Here is a 23,682-nt window from a genome sequence, read left to right as displayed (position 1 = left end):
AATAAATAAGTATAAAATAAATACAAATAAATAAATAAATAAAAGCTCCAACTGGGGCCTCCCCATATGTTCAATAATATAAACCCATACACACTTGATCGAGGCCCTAGCGCTTGCCTCTGGCTGGCATTCGACAGCTTGGTCAAGCAGTCAGCTAGTTTGATAAAAAGTTATTATTAGGGTCAAATGCCTTAACTAGCTCCCACTTGTTCTCTTTTGTTTTGCCATCCTAACTGTTGTGCAGGTTGAGGAGCGTCTGTAGGCAGTCTGACAGTGAAGTTTTGTTGGCCTAGTCTGCACAATGTGAACATTTTAGGAGAAAGGCTCAGACAGTGAAGTAAAGGGGGGGTACATTTAGAAAGAGGCTGCATTTCACTGGAACAGTCATATATAAAATGTGTATTTTCGTTGCTTTGATAAGTAGGGCTGTTAGCATTTATGCATTAATTGCAGTTCAGGTCCACAGTTAGTGCACTGTGTTTTTTAATCCCATGCTTAATTGTCTGTTTCAGCACACTTTGGGTAAGCCCCTGCCATGTCCACCACTGCTCCTTAGTGTAACTGTTTTCTTACTCTTTTCAATCAGTAGGAAATTCCTTTTTCTGTGGTTTAGCTCATTTAATAATCTTTGATCAGCCTTGAGTTCTTTATTTGCTTTCAAGAAGGAAGTCAGTTTCCTTTAGTTAAAGACATATTCCAAAGTGAAGCCGTTTTAAATGCTTAATAGTGGAATTTCAAAGTGCATGGAAAACGGAAAATAATTTTAAATTTACTGTAAAAATTCTGATATTAATTGTGATGAAATATTCAAATTGTTTGACAGCCTGATTGATAAGTAATGAGTGTATAGTTCAAACAAAACAGCTTTTTATGATTGAACTCGGGATTGACCATTTATCTTAATCTCATTGGCTCCAATGAGACTGCTCCCCAGAAAGCTTTCCTCTTTTCTAGGGATGCCAGCGAAAATTTTCGGCCGAAAATGGCCCAAAAGTGCATTTTCGGTTTTCGGCCGAACGACTTTTGTCACCAAAACAACAAGGCCGAAACACGATGTTGTGATGATGCAAGCAAAAACCGCGGTCAGCATGTGCTTGGATCAGTGGTTCTCAAATAGGGGTACGTATATGTGAAAGCACTCTAGGGGGTACGCGAGATTTTAAAATACATGCTGGCTGTTTGAGAAAAATTTTCTTTGCACGCCAGGAGCGACACAATGTTGCGAGTATATTACGTACATTCTAAAATCACATTCGTGCTGCGAATGTCTGCGGTGTTTTCTCTGTCCTCTGATAAACAGTGATATTTATTGGAGTGGAAGATAAAAGGAGGTTTGTCCCTCTCTGTCCTTAACTCCGTGCATAATGCGGCACTTTTACGCACAGCCAGCACGTCAGTGCCGTTTTGTTTCACTGTTTCATTCACTGTGCCAGCCAAGTTTGTAAGAAGAGGGACTGACTTTTCATTTATTCTATGTCAAATATAATCAATAAGAGTTATAATTATTGCACAGCTGAGGCCCGTGGTGAGAGGAGTTAACTCTCTCCACAGCGCACAGACTGGCTCACCTGTTTTTGTTCCAGACTGGTCAGAGGAGTCATTCAGCTGGTTGATTCAGAGCATTTATAAGTCGTTTGTCTGAGGTCAGAGGAGACTGTGTTGGTCAATATTTCACTGAAGTCTCGGTAGTTTAGAAACAGCTCCAGCTGTGTGAGTTTCGCTCTAACTAGTGCACATGGTGGTGGGACCGATTTTTAAGGCAGACAGAGGAACAAAAACGTCCTCCTCTCCAACACCACCTGATGTTTGATATCTCCTCATATCTGTCTGTATCAGTGCTCGTGTTTTTGCCTCTTTTTTTAGCCTGGTAGAGAGGGACACAGGCAACAGGCAGCCCCACATGTCTTTGTGAATGTAAATGCGCTACTTAAATATCCGCAGCAATGTCGCGCTGCAAAATGATGTTGCAAGTGTGGAAGCTTGCTTTGACTCGCTACAGGTTCTAAATGTAAATATTTTGTGTAAATAATTTGCATGAAAAAATTGCGTCTAGAGTGTAAGGACCTTAAGTTTATAAACTGGAGTTAATATTTTGCAGGCTCTTAAATTTAATCACCCTAAAACCCCCTGAGTTTCCCCCATGGCAGAATGGTTTGACCCACACTGGAAAATGCCTGTCAATCACTGTATTCTGATAAAAGGTTGAGAACCACTGATTTAATGTATACATGAGTGGGGTCAAGTTAAACATTTTATTTTGTATTTTATTTTATTTTATAATGTGTATTGTTGGAATGAAGTGCTTAATAAATATTTACATAATTTTGTAGTTGATTTATTGTTTGAAGCATAATATTAATTTTTGTAATTGTTAATAATTGGCATAATAATTTCTTTCGGTGTTGCGGTTTTTTTTTTTGGTTTTCAGCCTTGGTTTCCTCATTTGCAGTTTTCGGTTTCGGCCAAGAATTTTCTTTTCAGTGTGTCCCTACTCTTTTCCCCTTATGGGCAGTCTTTGATATTAATGCATGTAGCCGTACAGGGATGACAACAGTAGAAGTTCTAGGCTGCAATCTTGGGTTATTTCTGGGTTTCTGTCATTAAAAATTGCAGGCAAACTCTTGCATGCTGCCTAATTTGCACAAATATATATGTATATTTACCAACATATTTGTGCAGTTTAGACAAAGCTCAGGAGTTTGCCTTCAGTTTTTGAAGGATTCATTCCACTTCTAAGCATCTGTAAATCATGTTGGCTTTTTCATTTTAATTAACAAAATGTTTTGATCAGACTGAGGTTTTTGAAAGCACCAAAATTCTGACAGCCTGAGTCTATACAGAGTTTGAAATATTAAACATGCCTCTCAATTGGTTTTTAAGCCCAAAGTGACATCTCCAGATTGCTATTTTAGTCCAACATAGCATCAAAAATGTGCAAGATATGTAGTCCACAGTGATTTTAAACTAAGTTAATCCTCACAGCTGAGGATTGTGGGCCAAGTCCCCGGCTCTGCTGCTGTAAGAGCAGTTAATCAATCGTCAAAACAGTTGATGTTTAATCTTATGTCATCTGATAGATGTACTTCATATTCAGCAATACAGCAGTCTCTCCTGTATTTTCCATTCTCTGGAGTCATTTTACACATTATTCATGCAGTACATGAGGATTAGAGCGAGTGAGGAAACTGAAGAAATGTGTGGGGAGAACAACTTCTGAATAATGACAACTTTGGGTGAAAATCTGACTTAAAGCAACACAAGGAGTTTGAGCTTTTTAAAAAACCATTCGATTTGCTCCCTCTGTGCGGATTTCTGATGACCCAGCAAGCTGTAAAGCCTGGATGAGATTTGCAGTATTTTTGCGGAGTTAAACAAGATGTTAACGTGGAAATATAAACAGAGGCAATGGAGCAGAAAACGAAACGGGGGTCCCATTTCCACGAGGTACCACAATGTGATAATTTAGACCAACTGCAGATGCTCGGTCACACAGTGGGGGCTGATGTTTGAAACATTTTTGACAGAGTTTGGCAGAGCGAACTGCTCAGTTTGAAACTAATGCATTGCCTTTTTTTTCTCCTAAAACGTGTCCCTTCCTTTTGAATGAAATGAGTTCCTGCAGCAAACGCCCTGTGGCCTTCAGCGTCTGGTTCAGCCGAGCCTTTTTGGTGAACCACTTGCCCTACCTAATTTTAGTGTTGTTTATCTCACTGTTATCAAGGAGTCTGCTGGGCTAAATCAGGCCTGAGGAAGGATCCTTATGTGCAGACCTCATCCCATGTCAACCCATGACTCCAGTATCAGTGTCCTGTTAGATCATTGACCACAGGTATTGAATTCTAATAGGCCTATTGGTGTGTCCTAATGGTCCGAGTATTGAATTATGATATTGGCATGGGCGGATGGCCTCAGGATTGAATTATGATATTGGTGTGCTGCAGGCTAATGGTTCGTAGTATTGAATTATGATATTGGTGCACTTTGATGGCGTAAGGATTGAATTATGATATGGCCACTATCTGCTAATAGCTCACTCTGTGTAATTTTCAATGTCAATCACAGCTAAGGTTGCTAGATCCATAGCTGGGCCTTCAGGCATCAGTCACATCCAATAGGATCAGAATCCAGCCTGTGTTTCTGCTACTTCATGCTTTTAACTTGTCCATCAATGCATTTGTGATTTTTCTGTTCTCAAAACAAGCCTTTCATTACGGTTTAGGTCTTCTATCACCTTGTAAATCCCCTCTCCTACGTTCCGACTTTATGGATGGAACAAACTTCCACGTCATCCTCTCAGCTTTGAGTCCACCATGGTTAAATGTGTCACAGGATTTGGCATTTTCAAAAGTAATGGAATCATAATAGCTCTAAGTTAATTTTGCTAAGTGTCCACACCTTTTGCTGTGTTTATGTTGAGCTCATTCCTGTTTTGGTAGTTTGAAAAGCAACCAGAGCGGCGATGGTCCTGCTGCCAGCTTACAGAGTAAATGGACGGCCTGCTTCTGTGTCAGCCCTCTAAAAATAACACAGACTGCTGGCTGGGCTCAGCAGAAAACTACCGCCGATTATGATGATTCAACTACCCTGTATTCACAGGTGCGTGTATGTGTGTGTGCTGGATGGGGGCGGTTTATGCTTAACAAATGGTACTCTGCGCTTGAGGGAGATATTCTCTGGTATAGTTCCATGTCGTCGGCTGGGGAACTTTGCTCACACAGAGAAACTGTTTAAGAATTAGGGGTGGGACAAAATGTTGACAGTCAGTCTTATATTACTTTCCTTATATATGTGACAACTATGGAAAAAGGAGGCACTCTGTAAAGTTTTCACGACTCCTCAAGGTGTTTGCTTATGACATGAAAGAAGGTGATGAGAGGCTAAGCTAACTGGCAAAAGATGAAGTTGACAGCAGGAAAAATGATGCAAGAGGAAGACAGAAGGATAATGTTGGACAGTGGTCAAAAGAAGATAAAAGACAGGATAAGAAGAAGTGAAACTGACACCATGTGTCAGTAAATACGTTTATCCTGCTTCTTTTTAGGGATGTTTTATATTCTTATGTCAGTTTGATATCAGGATGTTTCAATTAGAGATATACCAATTGTGACAATCAGGACTAATACTGATACTAGGGATGCGCATTTATTTGCATGGTATCTGTATGTACAGCTTAGAAAATGACATTTCTTCAGATATTTTCAGCCAAAATATCAGCCACAGTTATTGGAAAAATGTCTGAATAAGTTTGGCGCCAGTTGGTAGAGCAGGCATCGATACTCCTGGTTCAGGTGCTGTTTGATGCATTCCCCCCTCCTCACTCTCTTAACCCATATTTCCTGTTAAGCTGTCCTTTCTAAATAAAAGCAAAAAGCACAAAAAATGCATGAATAAGTTGTACAGAACAAAGCAGAAATCAATGGACCTGCCTCTGCTGCCTTATGGATAAAAAGATAATCTCATTCTTTTCACACTTGATGTTAAATGTGAGTGTAATCTGCTGGACTTTTGTTTTTCATTACTTGATATCTGGATTTGACAAGATTGTATTCATCATTAATGTTAGAGTAAAAGGTTTGACTTTGTGATATTTTTTTCCCTTTTTTTATCTCCTCTACAAATAAACTTTCGAGATTGGAGTGAATAAGTCCATTTAATGAACAGTGAAAAAAATGTGTGCATTAATATTGATAGGATCAGCTAATTTTGCTATATTGGCAAAAATCCAATATTGTGCATCCCTGACTGATGTCAGTGCTCAACTCTCTGGGACAGACAATGTTGTATACAACAAGAGAGACACAGGTAATAAAAGTCAAATAACTTTTGAGCCATAAATTGTAGCTACTTCCTTTTCTCCCTCTGGAAACCCTCTGCTTTGCTGTTCTATTGACGCTATCTATGCCTTCATAGTGCTTACACTAGCTTTTCTAGTGAGCCTGAAATTTGGGTGATGATTGAATCCACGCCAGTAACTCCAGTATTGAATGTTTTTTTAATCAATTTTCTGAATCAATTTTAGAATTTTTTTTTCTTCTGCTAGCTTGGCATTAGCCACCATGTGCCACAGATTAGGAGTGCACTGATTGCAATTTTCTGGCCGATCACCGATCCTCAAAAAGCCTGACCTGCCGATTCCGATTTTGGCCGATACTGATTTTTTTTATAACTGACAGCATACGCCTTCAATGTTCCAGTCTTATTTTATTGAATAACATTGTACAATACCCGTGAAACAATACAAACTTGTTGTTTTAACTGCACATGAGGTAGTTCTCTCAAATATAAATGCAAAGTTTAAAGCATTGCTGTCCAAACTACTAAATTATATCAGTTCCTTTAGTCTTTCATTTTTCACATTTTAGTAGGTAGAGGCTTATGAAACGATATTATCCACCGATATTATTTACAAGGATCGGCCGATCACCGATCTCCTAAAATTAAGGAAATCGGCGCCGATACCGATTTTGGCCGATCGATCGGTGCACCCCTACCACAGATGCCACATGGCAATGCTTAATTTGATTAGTGAATTGTATAAATTGATGATACCCCACTTTGGTGACATCACAGGCTTCGTCTATTAACAATTAATCACCAATCAACTGGCCCCTTGCTTTTCGTCCACTAAAACAGGGTGAATTCCTTGTTAATGTCACAGTCCTGTATCTGCGAAATTCATTGGACATCCTCAGACGGTTCTTTAACCCCTCTCTGACCTTTGACCTTAGCAGCTGTCAGACTGGAGCCAGGGTTCAGAGGTGGTCTGACCCTGCAGACCTCAGCGTGACCTGGGCTGTCTGACTGGTCTAACCTTTAGAGCTAACGGATGATGACTTTACCATCTGTCTTGCCTTTTAACAGGTCTGGACTCCTTGAACTTGAACTTGTTTGAAAGTAAAAAGAGAAAAACAACAACTCAAGGGATAAAATCTCCTCATTAGCACAGGCTGTTTATATATAATTATCCATTTGTCTTGTTTTGAAAGAATCACAGAATGGGAAGATGAAAGTGTCAAATTTAAGCTTTTTTTTCATATTTGAGAATGAAAAAGTTGTGAAAATGTGGAGCTAGACGTCTTTTGAGTCTCTGTACAGCCTGGTTAAACTCTTAAACTGGGTGAAGATTGCTGTGGTCTGTAGCCAGCCAGCTAACTTTTAAAAGTAAGAGTTGTCCTCTTGAGGAAAAGGAGAAGGGGGGAAGGGAATATGTGTTTAGTAGACACAAGCTCATCCGCTGACTGCTGTCTGACCCTGAGTTCAGCGGTATGGTTATTAATAGGCCCAGAGGCCTCAACTTCCAGGAGGCCCTCTGATCAGCTCCAGATGTGGAATGAGAGAGGACAATTCAGCGTTAGCCGATCCATGTTTCACATGGAGCAGAAAGAAGCGAGATAGGCATTTGGTGCGACTGATAAAGAGCGAGGGAGAGAGGAAGGGAGGGACAGGAGACCTTTCCACAGCAGGAGTGTGTTTTGTGAGTCTTTGTTTTCACGAGTGTAAGTGTGTGTGTGTTTTTTCTCTCATTTATTACACTCTCTGCCCTCAGACCAAAAGACCATAAAAACGTATGGCATCACCATGGTGACCATAATAACTAGCTATAAAACAGCGTGTAAACTGTGAAATAAGACAAACAGACCAGAACAGCCCTGACTGGCTGGCTGGCTGACTGAATGGCTGCCTTCCGCCATAAAACTATTTGAGAGCCAGACTGAAGGAATGCCTTGGAGGCTGCTGTGGCTGTCACGACACATGAAAGGATTAGGCTCTGTGTTTTATCTCCTCTTTATCTGATGGTAATGGATAAGCTGAGTGTAGCCTATCATCTGACGCTTGGGCCGAGGGTTTGATGTTTTAGTAGGGTGACGGTTTGTTGAGTTGACCGCTTTGGTCTATTGATTGCTGTTTGATGGTTTTGATATGTAGGCTGTGTGGAACAGGTCAAGTCTTTTATGCAGTGAAGGCTCCAAATAGCTTTTAGCTGTCCTTCACTCCCCCCCATTACTCTAGTGGTTCGTTTGATGTTTGGATCAATCAATAGAAAGAGCCTGAGCTCTTACACATGCTCCATCCTACTTCCCACTGAGCTCCACTCCTCTTCCTTCATTGTGCACAGCTTTATATCACATTCTCAATGCAGAATAAATGATATAATTACAACCCATTACGTAGTCTAATGCAGGCTAATTATTCTGTCATTACTGTAAGGATTAGCTATGCTCATTCTCTCGTCCTCACTGTGTTTTTTCTGCCTCTCAAAACTCGTGCAAGCAGAGCAGAAAAGTCTTACTCATAAAGGCTGACTAAGACTCAGCCGCAGGACATGTTCTTGTTGATGTTGATCGTATAGACCACGGGTGTCAAACTCAGTCAGGAGGATAGAACATGCTCGAAAATAGTGACAGCATGAGCCGGACACATTAAAAGAGGGAGATGTATCTAACCTAATGAGGCATTTTGATATATCCTCCAGATTTTAATGCATAGAAGTCAACATGCTGCTTTTACAGGCTATGGCACAGCTCCCGCTGATGTGTCATCATCAGGCGTCTAGAAAATTACTGGATACAGCAGATAGACACAGCTAAATTAAAACGTGGAAAAGGGAATCATGCAGCGCAGGGATTAAATGTACCAGAGGCACATGAGAGAGATGCAGACCTTTTTTTTTTTTTTTTAACTGTCCTGTAACAGCGCCAATAGCATGAAGCTGCTTGTAGTCCTTAAATGGAAGGCTAAGTGAATTACAACAAATCAAATAGGCTAACGAATTGAGAACAGATCAGATCTTAACTGAATTAGTGCAACTTTGAACACTGCTCCATTGTCAGGGTTCAGAGACTTTCTAGGCCAGAATGACTCGCTCGCACACGAACAGAGATGATGATTGGATGTCTGCAGCATTGCCAGCCTGCACCTGTGACCCTGTCATTATTCACCGATGGTTACTTCCATTTGATGTCATATAAACTAATAGCAGCAGCGCCAATTTTTCTTTTTTTTTTTTTTTCTGCAGAGACCTTGGGAGCCAGGCCTCTACTGTATGTGTAGTACAAGGCCTGGAGAGCTCCACTCTTCTTCTCCCAGACTTGATTAATCCCTATCGCCCCTCTCCACGATCGCAGTTTCCATTTTTTAGTCCGTATCTGTGCACTCATCCCCTCCCCAATCTCCTCTCACTGGCACAGAATGGCTTCCTGGCAGAATGGAGGCATTAATTCAGGGATGAGAGGTGCGATACTCTCTCCCTCTTTCTCTCTGTCGTTCCTTCCCTCTCTCTCTCTTTCCCTCTCTCTCTATCTGTGCTCTGTTTGTAATGCGTGGCCTTTATCGTAGCCGAAACAGCTCACTACCCTCTGATCCTATCTCAGATCTCAATATCCTCGCCGTTCCACCCTGTAAACGCAGGGATGAAAAATCTTGCCCTTTCACCAATGCATTACACCCTCCTACCATAGCGCCATACCCCTCTCCTCCCATTGCGCCCTCCACACCACTCACCCTTCGTGACACAGGCCTCCAGCTAAATTCGAATGCTGCAAAAATGAGACCGAGTGAGCTGCACTTCCTCAGCGCCAGAAACCATCGTAGGCTCATTATATTCGTATTTAGGCTCAGGACTTGGCTCTGAAACCCCCTTGTCAGACAATAGGTCGGGCAAAATAATGACTGGCTCTCAGTGAGCTTCAGGAGAGTTAAGGCATGGATGTTGGGGAGATAAAACAACAACCAGTCTCTCAGCAGAGGAACATGGATCAATACAAACGAGGCTGCGGTGTAAAAAGGCTGTTTTTGATCCAGGCTTGCGTCAGCGTCAGTGAGGTGAGTCCTGACAGCTCCTGTGCTGTTGGTAGATATGGATCTGTGTTCAAAAAAAGGAGCAAAACGCTCAGGGACCACAAGCATCTTGTTAGGCTGTGGAGAGTGGTAGGCTGACCCGCCGCCCCCAACCGCTCTGCACACAAACACAGTTACACAAACACGCACATACAAAAGTGTTTTAGGCCTGGGCTGTCACAGAGAAACTATTGTGTTAGCTTGTGTTTAAGAAAACTCTGCGGCTTCTCCAGCGGAGAAGCAAAAACAGATTCACTAGGATATGACTTGCGTCTTCAAACCCTGCGTGGTTTGTGAAGACGGCGTCTGCTGGCACAGTTAAAGTCATGCACCCCTGCTATGTGGCAGGTAGGAAGGCAGACACGCAGCCGGGATCGCAGCCTCTTATCTGCGCCGCTGTTGTGCTGTGTTTTTGAGGGGGCGTGCCTGTGATCTGTGATCATGTACCGTGTCGTCGTAGCAAAGCGTGGCTGTCGCTCCTGACTGAGCCGCCACCCCACAACTCCAACCTCCCCCCCTTCATCCCAAACACACGCACACACAGTAGGTTTGGCATACAGAACAGTCAGCCGCAGAGTATGTGGAACGCTGCGAGGGGAGATGAAGGGGGGAGTTTCAGAGGTAGGCCTCGTAGATTTCAGATAAGGCATCTTTCCAGACGCCTCCACTGTTTACTATCATAACCACATAACAGCCTCAGACATGTCAGAGATAAAAGGAAAGATTAGTGACTGCAGTGGCAGGACAGAAACTTCATCTCCTAAACATCTGTGTCATGTTGCCAAGGCTGTTAAAAGGCTCCTCAGACAGAAAAGTTTTATTTAAAAATATTAGCCTCTTCTGCAGTGACTAATACTCTGTTTTTATTACTGAGATGAAGTGAATGTATTTCTGTCTCTCTCTGCCTGGCTTGAATTCAAGAGCGGTACTCCATTAGACTAATGTGTAAAACATGCAGCGCATGTGGAGCAGTTAACCTACATTGTGTTTGGACTAAAGGGGGTAATGGCAGACTACTTGGCATGTGTGACTGCACACCAGGTGTAAACAAAGTGTTTCATGCAGTTACAGTCCCAATTATTCTCCTGAGAGTGGGATCTGAAGCAAATCCCTGTGCGGTGCTCCCTCCTCGGCGTGCACTCCCTGGCCAATGCGGATCGACTTCATACTGTGTATATAACAATAACTTTGTTGTCATTCCAGCAGCCTATCTGTCTCGGCATCGTCGGAGCGTGAGGGCACAAGGAATTCCACAAAGTTTTGATACCTCAATTAAAGTGCGTCTGTCTCCTGTTATCTCGTTTAGTCTGCAGTCGATATGATTGGCATAATCAGACATGCCTGATTGGTGCCTCCCATTTAATTAATCAGTCTCACTGTATCATCACCTGTGGCTCATTAGAGTAATTAGAGCAAATTAGTCAGATAGAAGGCCTCTCTCTGCCGGCAGACGAGTGGAAGGAATTTCATTAGGAGCGATGAGCACCCACACACACACCTTGGGTCTGATGGCCAGTCGTAATAGGATTTGTTTACCCGTGACTGTTATCTGTGATTAGTGTTATTACCACAGTGGTAGGACTGAGAGATACTCATTTTCCTTTGGCCCAGCCTCCCCTCCTCGCTGCGAACACAGCTCGCCATGCCAAATTTCGCTCAGGGAACATGTTAGCGGACTTCCTCTTTTTTTTGAAACCGAGTTCAAAAAGAATGTGGAAAGACTGGGCTCCCCAACTTACTGCAGCGGCCCGTCTGTGCACTCATGTGAGAGCTCACGCGTGTGGAGCAGCGTGCGGGAGGCTTCTTGGCCAAGTCGGTGTTGAAGTCTCTCTAGGGAGTGTTGGCAATCTGTTCCAATCGTCTTTACAGCTGACCAGACGACCAAATGAACCAGGACAGGGACTGCTGCTGTGGGCCAGTACAGCCAAGCCAAGCAGGGCTGTTACAGCAATCACAGAGACATTACAGCCCTGCTTAATGCTCCCCTGCACACAACCATGTTCCTTCGTCTGCTAAACTAGACACTGCAGCCCCAACCAGCCACAGCCAGATTTAGAAACAGCTATGGAGTTAATGTGAGCGGTTAAATGAATTAATTCACCAGTAAATTAAACTGTTTCTGAGATTTAAAAAGTAAAATATTTCAAAGTCAGGCCAAGGAGAGCCACATAGCACTGACCTCAGAGACTGAGCCTGGAGGCCCAGAACTGAGTACACAAGTTTTTCATGCATGTTACTTGGTGCTCCGCTGTGCTCTGCAGGCGGCGCTTTAAAACATCAACACAAGTGGCAGTATTTGAGCTCTGCCGAAGAGAATTAAAGACTTTTCTTGACACTACATTAATCATGTATTGTGGTCTATAGACTCCTCTAATTAGCATGTTTTTCGATTTTGTTAATTAGTTTCTTCATTCTTGATTTGGCCCCTTGTCAAACCTGGTAATTTGGAAGGTTTATCAAACTAGCACGGTGTCAATCATTGATGTCAGTGCTGATAGTAAGAAAATCCCTGTGGTATGCCAGATGGCAGAGTCCCTGTAGAGCAGCCTTGCCCGAAGTTAACAGTATTCCTCTCTAAAAAGTTTGAAGCTTGTTAAAGCAGACAAATTAGCTGAATTGCCTCACTGATATTGGAAGCAGCTTAATGAATTTCCACATAAATCCTGTAAAAAATGACTCCTAGTTGGAAACTTTATTACAACATATCTTGGCCATGTCTGTCCACCTAATGAGGGATTTACTGATGTGGGATATTGTCGACAAACATTGTCACGTTTTAAAAAAAGGTCATATAACACTGTGTATACCCCTTTGAGGCATGACTATAGATGGACAGGGACAGATGCCATCACCCCTGTCAATAAAGAATTACAGTCCTTCTATTTAGCAATCTATTAATCTGCTATCTTTAGTCAGGACACTAAAAAATGCTGTGACATGGGTGCTAGGAAGGATCAAGTAGCTCGACTGAGGGGGCTCTGACAGCCCTCCCTGTAACGGTTCCACACAGGTTGTCTTTCGTGATCTACGCTAATATCACAATATGAAGTGCTGATTGTTCAAACCCAGCCAATGAGAATTATAGACTTTCCTTTTCAGAATATGACACATCACTATATCTTACTTCCTGAAGAATTAAAATGAAGGTTAGGTGCTGTCTAAAATCAACCTTTCACAAGAAAAAGCCAAGGAGTTTAAATCACAAGGAAACACGTGATATGACAAGATATGATATTATGTCAGATTAAACGATATATGTTATGATATGATACAAAACTGCAATGCCATGAGCTATGATATGTGTGTGATATGATATGATAGGAGAATCAGCGACTGTTCATTTCAGTCAATCAGTTCTCTTTAGACTCCTCTAATCAGCATGTTTTAGGGTTTGTTAATTAGTTTCGTCATTCATGCTAGAGCCCTTTTCATGCCATTTGACACCATGAAACACATTTGTTACGTAAAGAAAAATGTTTGAATCAAAAAGCCTATGGGTTAAGACTGTAAGGTAACTCATGACGTTTGATGATACATGACCACTGATCACCAGGGATTATGGGATAAACACTTTTTGCCAGGCATCACTTTATCAGCTGACATGTCAAGAAATCAAATCAATGGAAAAATGTAAAATTCCCCTAAGAAGTAGAGTAAGAGCAGGATAAATGTTTGCATTTGCTTCTATTTGGGGTCAGTTTTGCTCCTCACTACACCTCACACTTTAACTTCTTTGCACAAATTGTTGGGCATTATCCTGCTTCAACCTTTTCTGTGGCCTTTAACTTCCACTCATGTGACCCTTGTTCATGTTATGAGCAACACCATAAGGAAACATGGATACATGAATCAGTGCATCATATGACAGAGTAAGCTTTTAAGAACACCTTATTTTAATCATTATTTGTAATTGAAAATACCAATGTCAGCTCAATTGATAAATGTATTACAGGAGACAGACTAGTGTAATGCTGTATTGACATTTTATACCAGCCATGTAAAAGCCTGTGTCAAGCAATTTTGAAGTTCAGGTTTGTTTTAGTCGATGGAAAATGCCCCCTCCTAGATTTTCCACCAGTGTGTCTGCTTATTAAAAACACAGTGTTAAAAAGGTCCTTGTGTTTTGTGTATTCCTAGCTTGAGTCTGCACTTTTGCCATGTGAGCTCAGATCAGTGCAGTTTCGTTTTGCTAAGAAAAAGGGCCCTGAGCAGAGCTCTTGAATATGGCAGCCTTTCGTGCTTTTATGTTGCTTAAAATGGAGTTAGTGTTGGCCTCCTAATGGTCAGTGAGATGTGATGTGTGTGAACAAGAGGCGGGCAGTGGGGATTGTGCACTTTCGGATGTTACGCTCTATCAGCAAGATGAGTGTAAAGTCTGCCCGTGTCTGCTGATGTGGGCACGCAGTTTGCTGCATAGTCAAAACCTCGCTGGGTCTGAGGGTCTTTTTTTTTTTTTTTTTTTTTTTTTTTTTTTTTAAGAGTGAGACCATGCCCATAATTACTTGCCCACTTGGCATTGAATCAATCCTCTTCCATGTGTGATGTGTTTATTTAGCTTAGCAGTGAGAATTTTTTTTTGGAAAGGGGATTTGGTAGCACATTGGGATATGTGAAGGGTTTTGGAAAGGGATTGGGCTGAATCAAGGGCGTCAGGGATTGGCACATGACCTCCTAAAGCAGAACCCCAGTGGAAGAGTGTGGTTATTTCAGTTTTCTCACAGAAACAGACCTTACTAATCAATTTAACGGGAATAGACAGACTTATTGTGGTGAATTCCTTTGATTTAAGGAAAACTGTTTAGCTGAAAATAGATAAACCTGAAGTTTGCATGGGCTTATTTGCATATCAAAGAGTATTCATGCAGGATAAATAAAGATAGTATTGTTTACCATGTGGTTTTTTAACAAGAAAAATCAAATGTGCATTCACAATAGGGATACATAGAGGAATGAACAATGATGATTTTAAATTCAGGTGCAGGTTGTCAGGATGCAAGGTTTTTTAAAGTTCAAATAAAAATCAAACTATCAATGCCTGTTCTGATACCACAGTAACTAAAACAGAAGTTCCAGACACCAAATATGTAGCCATGTCATGTTATTTAAATGCAAACACTCCCCTGCACATGGCAGAGATTGAGCATGCTCTAAAAATCGTTGCAGTGTATTTGTGTAATTTAGACAGGGCTCCTTTGCTTGCTTTTGGTTACAAGTATAGGCTATATTTAAAGAGGTTTAATACTATTGACATTGGTAACAGTTTTATACAAATTAGTATGGAAAAGCAATGAGTGACGATATTCAGGACAGGAATGTGGACGTTAGCATGCAAAGAGGATCACAGAGCAGCTGTGCTAGCACTGCTAACGTACTGTCAGCCAACTTAGCATCATTAAGGTGTGAAGTTGTTTTACTGTTGCAGTGTGAAGTTGATTTTCAGAATGTCACTACAAGAGGTAGACTGATTATCGGCCTGGCAGAAGATTGATGCTGATTGGCATTTTATTTTACAGATAATTAATAAAGTTGGCTAATTTAAAGGTGTGCTACTTCGGCTCCGGTCTTCCCCTCTGGCTTTGGTTTGGTTTCTATAGTCTCTCCTAATGTCCTGCATACAACACAGTCTGACTGGCTTGATGCCAAGCAACTACCAGCCAATCAGCACTGAGTCCTGGGTGGCACTGACTCTGGGAGTGTATGGTGTCTCCCTGTTTTTCTCTCTGCTGTTTCTTATCTTGACAGAGCCAGTGTTAAATTTTCCTTGATTTTTTGACAAGCAATTTAGCTTTTGCCACATAAAGTACATTTAGTTTGTCATAACCAAAGCATATTGATTCCAAATGTTGGTTATCGGTCTCATGCATTACTGAAAGTTAGTATTGATATCAATTCTGAAAAACCAATATCGGTCGACCCTTTAGAAAAAGTTTACTTTAGACCAGCTGGCTTAACTGAATTCTATTTTACGATAGATCAGATAGGAAATAATTTACCTAGGAACATCCCTATGAAGTACATCATTTAACATCTGAAGGTAAACAAACAGCTCTCAGCTGCACAGCATTTTTTTCAACCAGTTTCAGGTGAAAAGTGGTACATTTTTAAATGTAGACGGTGCATGAAATCACTTGATTATTTTTTTTTTTTTTTAAGTGAAGGACTTTTTGTGTTGATAACCATTTCCTGGCTCTGATGTGAGGTCACATCAATATTATTTGTACTCATACCCATGGCCCCCCATAAAGGAGGGGTAAGGGGAGGGTTTTCTGGGGCCCAGCCAAACTAGGAGCCCATGGAAGTGAGGAAAATCATGGTCTGCTGTAAAGTAAAACTGTGAAAACCACAGATTTTTTTTCCTAAATAATAACCATTCTAGGGCCCTATGATTTTCACGTTATGGAATCGCGGACAGAATCGCGAAATTGGCCGATAAAAACAGAATTTACAATTTAACACGGAAATTGTGGAAATTGAATTAATTTGACTGAAAATGCTGTGTTTTTTAGAGAGAGGAACGTATATCTGAGTAATATGTTCCAGGGGATCACTAAAGTGTGGCACAACTTTACAACAACAGAAACAGTGGTGAAAAGTGGTTAAAAAGTAGCATAAATGAATAAGTCCAACATAAGAACCCAATGAGAATTTGTCACACTTTTCAGCTCCAAAGTAAAGTAACTTTTAGCCAGGGTGCTAGCACCAATACTACCGATGCCCTGATATCGTCAATAAATCACTGCTGGGGAGGGCCCATTCTCTGAGTTTCTCAGGGTCCCAGCTAGTTCTGTGAACAGGCCTGTTTATACCTAGAAATGATCGAGCCAAGCAAATTTCAAGATGAATTTTCAAACTTTTATGAATGTAACATTACAATAAATAAAGCACCTGCTCAAACTTGATATTTTTTTTAAGTTCATGCCCTGACCTTGTCCTGAGGTGCACTAAACAGACTTTAATGTTATTTAATGTTTTAGAGTGTAATCTAAATCACTGCAGAGGAGTTCCTTTATTTTTTAATTAATTTCATGTGTTTAATAGCAAAGTTTGGATGATTAAAGAATTGTTTCTATTCTCTTGGGATACCCCTAAAATAGTTCTTGTTGCTGCCAACGCCTTCTGATTTCAGATCAGCCTTCAAACTGAAGCGATCCTCTGATTTTTTTTATTAAAAGGATTTAGAGAAGTAAGCCTTAAGGCCTAATACATCATATTGTGATTAATATCATCTGGTGACTAATATCTGTCAGTATCTTGAGCCAACTGGGCTTCAGACTTGTTCCTGTAGCTAATCTTTACCAATATAATAATTACACCTCTGTTCATGAACTAGAGCATTCATTTTTTTGACAATTAATTTAACATGATTAAAATTTATTAGGTTCCTCCTTTCATCAAGCGTTGCACAAGCTTCTGTACACGCTCGAGTTCACTAACAGATAGTGCAGCTGCTCCATGGCCATGGGCAGACAGGCTGCTACATCAACTGCTCCATGGGCAGCCAGAGCAAGATGGCATGTAAGCAAGTGAGCAGTTCTATTTATTTTTTTAAACGTCCTATGCTACTGCGCAAAAAATCCATCGCAGAGGACAGTGGACCAAACCAACATTTGTTATATTTTTTCACGCTCTGTGGATAAAACGAGATCACGGCTGGTCAGGGAATTAAACTTAACGCTGATGGGGGAAAAATCTCCTAATTAGTACTTGATCACACTATATCTTTAGAGGGTTGTATTTTCTTGTGTGTGTGCTGGAGTTGTGGGGAGGTGGGCATGCGTGCGTGAGTGTGTTTTGGGACCTTGTCAGCAGACTGAGCCACAAGGGCCCCTGTGGTAATGTGTGTATTAAATGATTAGTGTGTTAGTTAGCATAACGGCCCTTCAGCAGCGTTTAATCACTCTCAGGGGTGGGCGGCCTCACAGGAGGTGGTGGGGAAGGGAAGGGGGGGGGGGGGGGGACAAGGGGAAAGGCGGAGTGAAGGGAGAAGAGAGAGATTTTTTTTTAAGAGGTACTGCTGGTTGAATGAGTGAGTGGATGATCTGTGCAGAGAGTACGGAAAATGAAGGGGGAAAAAAAGGAGGAGTGAGCGTGACAGAAGGCAAGAATCCAAGAGAAACATAATCCAGCAACACTCACACACTCAGCAGAGAGAGATACAATCTTTACAAGGCCTGAACGCCTTGTTAATGTCAGCACTTGGCCCATCATCTGGAACAAGTCCCATAAAGAGCTATTAATAACAATGCAAAATGGATGTGGATAAAGGCGGGCCCTGCCTCAGTCATGACAACACCGCTGTTGTTGATAATTGTACTGTTGTTGTGTGGGGAGGGGAGGGGTCGTGCGGTGAAGACAGTCAATAATTGTTGTTGACTGCTTGTGTGTGTAGTAGTAGTAGCTGTAGTAGAGTTTTGCTACAGAGGCTGTCATGCCCGGCACAGTGCTGGCTGATTGACTGACAGCCTGAATGACTGAGATATGTGTTGCGTGCGCTGGTAGCACACAAACTACTGATGCAGACGAGTTTTCCTTGGCGGGACATTGGTGCTGTGGTTCTTCTCTCTCTGATTCTGCCGCTGCGACATACTGGCAGAGTTCAGCTGAGGCATGATGGGAAGTCTGCAGCATGCCAGATGGGTCAAGGAGTCTGTTGTCTCGTCTAGGGTTGTCATGATACCAGAATTTAAAACTTCTGAATAAGGCAGTGATTCTCAACTTGTGAGACAGGACCCAAAGTTGTCTCCAGTGGGTCACAAATGCAGTGTTTCCCCTACCATTATATTGGGGGGCTGCCCCGCCCCCCATGAAGGTCGAGTTGATTTTATTTTATTGTATTTTCCATATAGCGCCAGATCACGACAGAAGTCATTTAAGGATACATTTCCTATAGAGCAGGTCTATACCTTGTCCCTTTATTTAACTAAATAGCCTTATGTTATTTAACTTGTCAACACGAATGCATGTAATTTCTGAGTCCCAGTTTTCTGTTTGTTCCTGCTGACTCTAAGAGCAGACCCACATGCCTCCTCCTCCCGTGTCAGAGTTGGGTTCACATATGTGCTGGGTTAGTTTGACTCAGAATTATGAGAGAGAGTTTTTCAATGCAATGTGATGCCCGGCTTGTTTTACATCTGAGATAGTTAAACGAGCGCTGTATTTCAGCGTGAGATTGTAGCAATTGCCCACAATTTATTAAATTCTCGCAACAAGTCTGACACTTGTAATGCAGGAAAATCCTGCAATCCCCTGTATATCACGCTGCAAACTGACAAACCGGTGGGAAACGTGGTTAAAATAGGTGATAGTTTGGGCACATGTCCGTGCCAACGCCCCCTTGATCTTCTCGCCACAGCAGACCGAAATACGCACGGTCCCTCACAGGTGTGTTGGGGCAGGTGTGCTGTGAATATTGGAGGGGATCAGTTCCTTTACTGACTATGACTGAGCGGCCCATCCGTGGGTCACCTGACGGGTCATTTTATCGTTTTATCATTCAGTCATCAGGGATCAATAAACTGGTTTTATTCCGTGTGCATGTTTCTCATAGAGCCTGACGCTATTGGCGGTATTTATGATCGTTATTTATGCTCGTAAAGAAACCTCATCCACATGCAGATTACGATAGAACCTCTTCAAACTTTATGAACGTAGGCGTGTTGACAAAATATTACACAGGCATAGAGACAACAGGGGGAGACGGAGACATGCAATGTGTGTGGATAACAATAGTGAAGAGAGAGAAAATGAGTAGTTAAAGTCAGCGTAGGACAAACAGGTTTCATCATAAATCACGTCTACCAAAATACATAATCTTACCTATTATAAATAAACTATGTTACAATAAACTATGTCTTAAATAATTTTTTGGTCATTTATTTGTTAAATCTTTCAGATGTCAGACTCATTTGCATGTGGGGAAGCCTTTTAGACAGCAAAGCTAACAAATACTATTGGTATTATACAGTCCTAAAGTTACTCCTGATGTGACAGGCAGGCAAAAAAGTTAATTGCATAAATAAACTAAAAAAGCACTCGGAGAGTGCAGACCTCCACCATTAGCCCTATCTCCCAATCGTAAAGAATACTTTGAAAAATTCCTGGATCCAGACAGTGATCCGGATCACTCCCAAAATCTAATCAGTTCTTTCTTATGCCATTTCTGACATTTCCTGAAAATTTCATCAAAATCCATTCAACTTTTTGAGTTATGTTGCTAACAAACAAACGAACAAACCCTGCTGATCACATAGCCCCCTTGGCAGAAATAATAATAATTATAGATAGATAGATTCTATAGATAGAATGAATAGGGGATTATTTCAGTTTTCTGTCTAGTATGATAGAAGCCCTCCCCCCATAAAAAGCTGTAATGACACTAGTTTGGTGATAAAAATAGACTGTTCTATTGGATTTTTAATCAAATTGTTTGCAGCAAGGGTAAAAATCAATATAAAGTCAAATTTAGCAGTTTTATTTTGAAAAGTACTTCATTCAGTCTTTAACTAATAAATCAAAAATACATAAATCATGAAATACTCTGTATTTTACAGTGTATGGCAAGGCCTGAAATATTTTCTGTTATTTTTACTATTGCTGATTATAAAATAATTATTTTCTGATTAAGGGTGAAGCAAACCTACACAAAACTCACCAACCCTGCATGCAGCCAAAGGCCAAAACCCTGCAGTCTAGTCCTCCATTTGGGTTCACAGCTGTGATCATATTAGTCCATTATCTGTGCTGATGAAAGCAGTTTCTGACAAGTTCATAACATGAGAGTGTCTTTAGACCTTATTCAAGAAGCTCTCCTGTGTGATCATGGTGGAAAAAAGATTGTCTGGAGGTGGGAACATTTTAACTCCTCGTTGTTGGTGTTTCGAACTGTTAGACTGAGATACGGCTCCATAGTTGTGAAGAAGTGGATCAAATTTGTCCGCTGCTGGGCCGTCTTCTCTCTGACATGTACGACTCTGGCAGGGAGTTTTCAGCAAAATGTTGGCGCCCAGGCAAATCTCGTGTTCTGGGTTAAGTGTCTTTATGAGATTTTTAAATCCTGGTTTTTCAACAACACTGGACTCATGCCTTTAGCGACGTGTTGTGTTATTGCTGCTGTTAACTCGGAGTCATCTTGCGGCGTATTTTAACAACCACTGAGTGAGTTGGACCTCTTCCTTTTCAAAGTTGAACGACTGTTCAACGCTGCAGATCCAGCGCTGTTTCTCCTTGTCCGTCTCAAAGTGCAGCTAACTTACCGTTAACTCACCACACTGCTCTGTTTACCTTCATTTCCTTGCCTCTTGCCGCTGATATAAAAACGTGCATGTGCGGAGGACTTTTCTGGATGGGCGGGGGAGACAGAGAGCTCTCTGCTGTGAGAGATGCATTCAGGAACAATGGGAGAAGCGAAACTCCAGCAAGAAATGCACGCTGACGGCTCAAAACCTCTATATAATTTATACTCGGATGTTCATGATATAGTCATTTTATACATCTGGCGTGACAGCAGCCGTGATACATCGAGTATACTCGATATATCGCCCAGCCCTACTTTAAAGTGTGCTGTAACACCATGGCCAATCTACATGTGAATCAAGTGAGAGTCAGTGACCAAAATCAGCTTTATTACAATAATTCCTGTTGTAGTATCCTGACAGTATGAGAGCTATGCAGTGTGATATGGCACAATGTTTTCCCGTCATCATCCCATCATCCCGTTTCTGTTTTCTTCTCTCTCTTGTTGAAATGGGCAAGGAACAAGGAAAGAAGGAGATGACAAGATATCGGGAATGTCAGACGGGAAGATGTCCTTGATTTTCTTTCACTTTCTCCACTCAACAGAGCTTGTTAGCTTGCTTTACAAAGAAGAGAATCTGTAGTTTTTGCATTAATATTACCCATATCTGTGCTTTAAATATTATGATCTGACTTGTGACTCATGGCAAAAGTTTGTATCTCACAGCCATCAAAGACTTGTCAATACAAAATGCCACACTTTTCTTGTCCACATTAAAATAAAAGGTGCCATATGTCTTAATATTTTACACAGGGAGCCCGATTTTTACAGGAAAAGCACTCAGAGAGCACAGACCTCCATCATCAGCCCTATCTCCTAATAGTACAGAATCCTTTAAAAAATTCCTGAAACCAGACGGTGATCTGGATCACTCCCAAAATCTAATCACTTCTTTCTTATGCCATTTCTGACATTTCCTGAAAATTTCATCAAAATCCGTCCACAACTTTTTGAGTTATGTTGCAAACAAACAAACAAAGTAACAAACGAACAAACCTTCCCGATCACATAACCTCCTTGGCAGAGGTTATTAAACTTTTAATGGACACAGTGTGAACTTCTAGTGTGTAGTGCAACGCGATGTCTAATTCTCTCATGCTGTTGGGACACGGCGCAAGGACAAAAGTTTTGGGTCTGTTTTGCATTTGAAAAGTATGCATTTTTCCATTAGGATTGCCCCAGAAACCCTTAAAAACTACAGTTTCATTAGGTGGAGTAATTTTGATTCTAAAGTATAAACTCCTTAATTGAGTTGCATCTTAATTTGGTACATTACAGAGCTCATTGTCTCTCTGCAGGTTGTTACACTGCTGTTTGTTGCTCTCAAAAAGGGACTTGGTTTTATAGTTACTGTTGCAAATACTTTCTGACAGACTAGCATCCTTCACTATAAAAACTCGTGTTTATCAGCATTAAGGGACGACTGAAATCAGTTTTTCAGGGCAGATAAAATAAGTGCTCTAATTCTTTCATGAGACTGATAACTGATGTTTGGAACAGAGATTGACAACGCGATAGGACAAACATGTCATTTAAAAAGCTGGTTACTTGATTAATTATTACCATAGACCAGAGGTTCCCAAAGTGGGAGCCGGGACCCCTGGGGGGTTGCCAGACACTGAAGGGGGTCAGGGGATTGCTTTTCACAGTTAATAGGTGAGATGTTTGCTTATATGTGTGTAGAAAAACTCCTTTAAATACATTTTTCCATTAGGCTTTGTGCAACATCGTATGCTTTAACCACTTCTGGTGACAGTAGGGGTCCCAGTTCTATAGCGCTGTAATTTTGGGGGTCATGGGCTGAAAAGTTAGGCAACCTTGCCATAGATTGAAAACTAAATTCGATATATGCACCAGTTTTGGTAGATGAGAATGAGGAATAGCTAACATTTAGCACACTGGGAGGAGGAGAGCAGGAGAGGGAGGGGTAGAAAAGGGTGCCATAGTGAGAGACGCTAACCGCTAGGCTAAGCTAGGCTGTAGTTAAAAAGAAAGTGGCTAAGCAGATCAGCTGCAAAAGAGCAAGAGCTTGATGATGACTTCTGTACATGTAGATGCCAAGCAATCAAATACTGGCTCTGTGGGCACAAGAAACTGTGTAGAGCAACAATAGCAGCGCTGGAAAAACTGAAAGGGATGAAGTGTATTCACTGAAAGCAGCTAAAGCAATGTTGATGCCTGTTTTGATACCACTGCAAAAATATTAATAGAAGTTCCAGGTACACAATATTGGGTCATTTGTTGTTTTCAGTTATCAAAAAGTGCAGTAGAATTCATTCAAATGCTCTAATTGCATTTTTGTGCAATTGAGACAGTGTACAGTGAGTAGAGCAAGTGCCTTTAAGCATAGGCTATGGTCCCTGATACTGGTCGTGGGATCAATTCCCAGTCCAGGTACATATTCCCCCCCATTCTCTCACCTCTTATTTCCTGTACCTCTTCAGCTATCCTATCAGAATAAAGGCAAAAAACCCTAAAAATGTAATTTTTGATGGATTTCTTGCCATCCAACTCACCTTTCTGATGACAAAGACTAAAAACATGTATTAAAA

The 23,682-nt window shown here is 41.3% G+C and overlaps 1 protein-coding gene across 1 annotated transcript in view; it reads left to right on the top strand.

Moving 5' to 3' along the window:
- cux1b (cut-like homeobox 1b) overlaps positions 1-23,682 on the top strand; it is a 105,854-nt gene that overhangs the window by 10,934 nt on the left and 71,238 nt on the right.

This window comes from Cheilinus undulatus, linkage group 2, assembly GCF_018320785.1.
Source record: "Cheilinus undulatus linkage group 2, ASM1832078v1, whole genome shotgun sequence".
Lineage (NCBI taxonomy): Eukaryota > Metazoa > Chordata > Actinopteri > Labriformes > Labridae > Cheilinus > Cheilinus undulatus.
The sequence above is the reverse complement of the archived record's forward strand: the minus strand, read 5'-3'. Positions and strand labels throughout refer to the sequence as shown.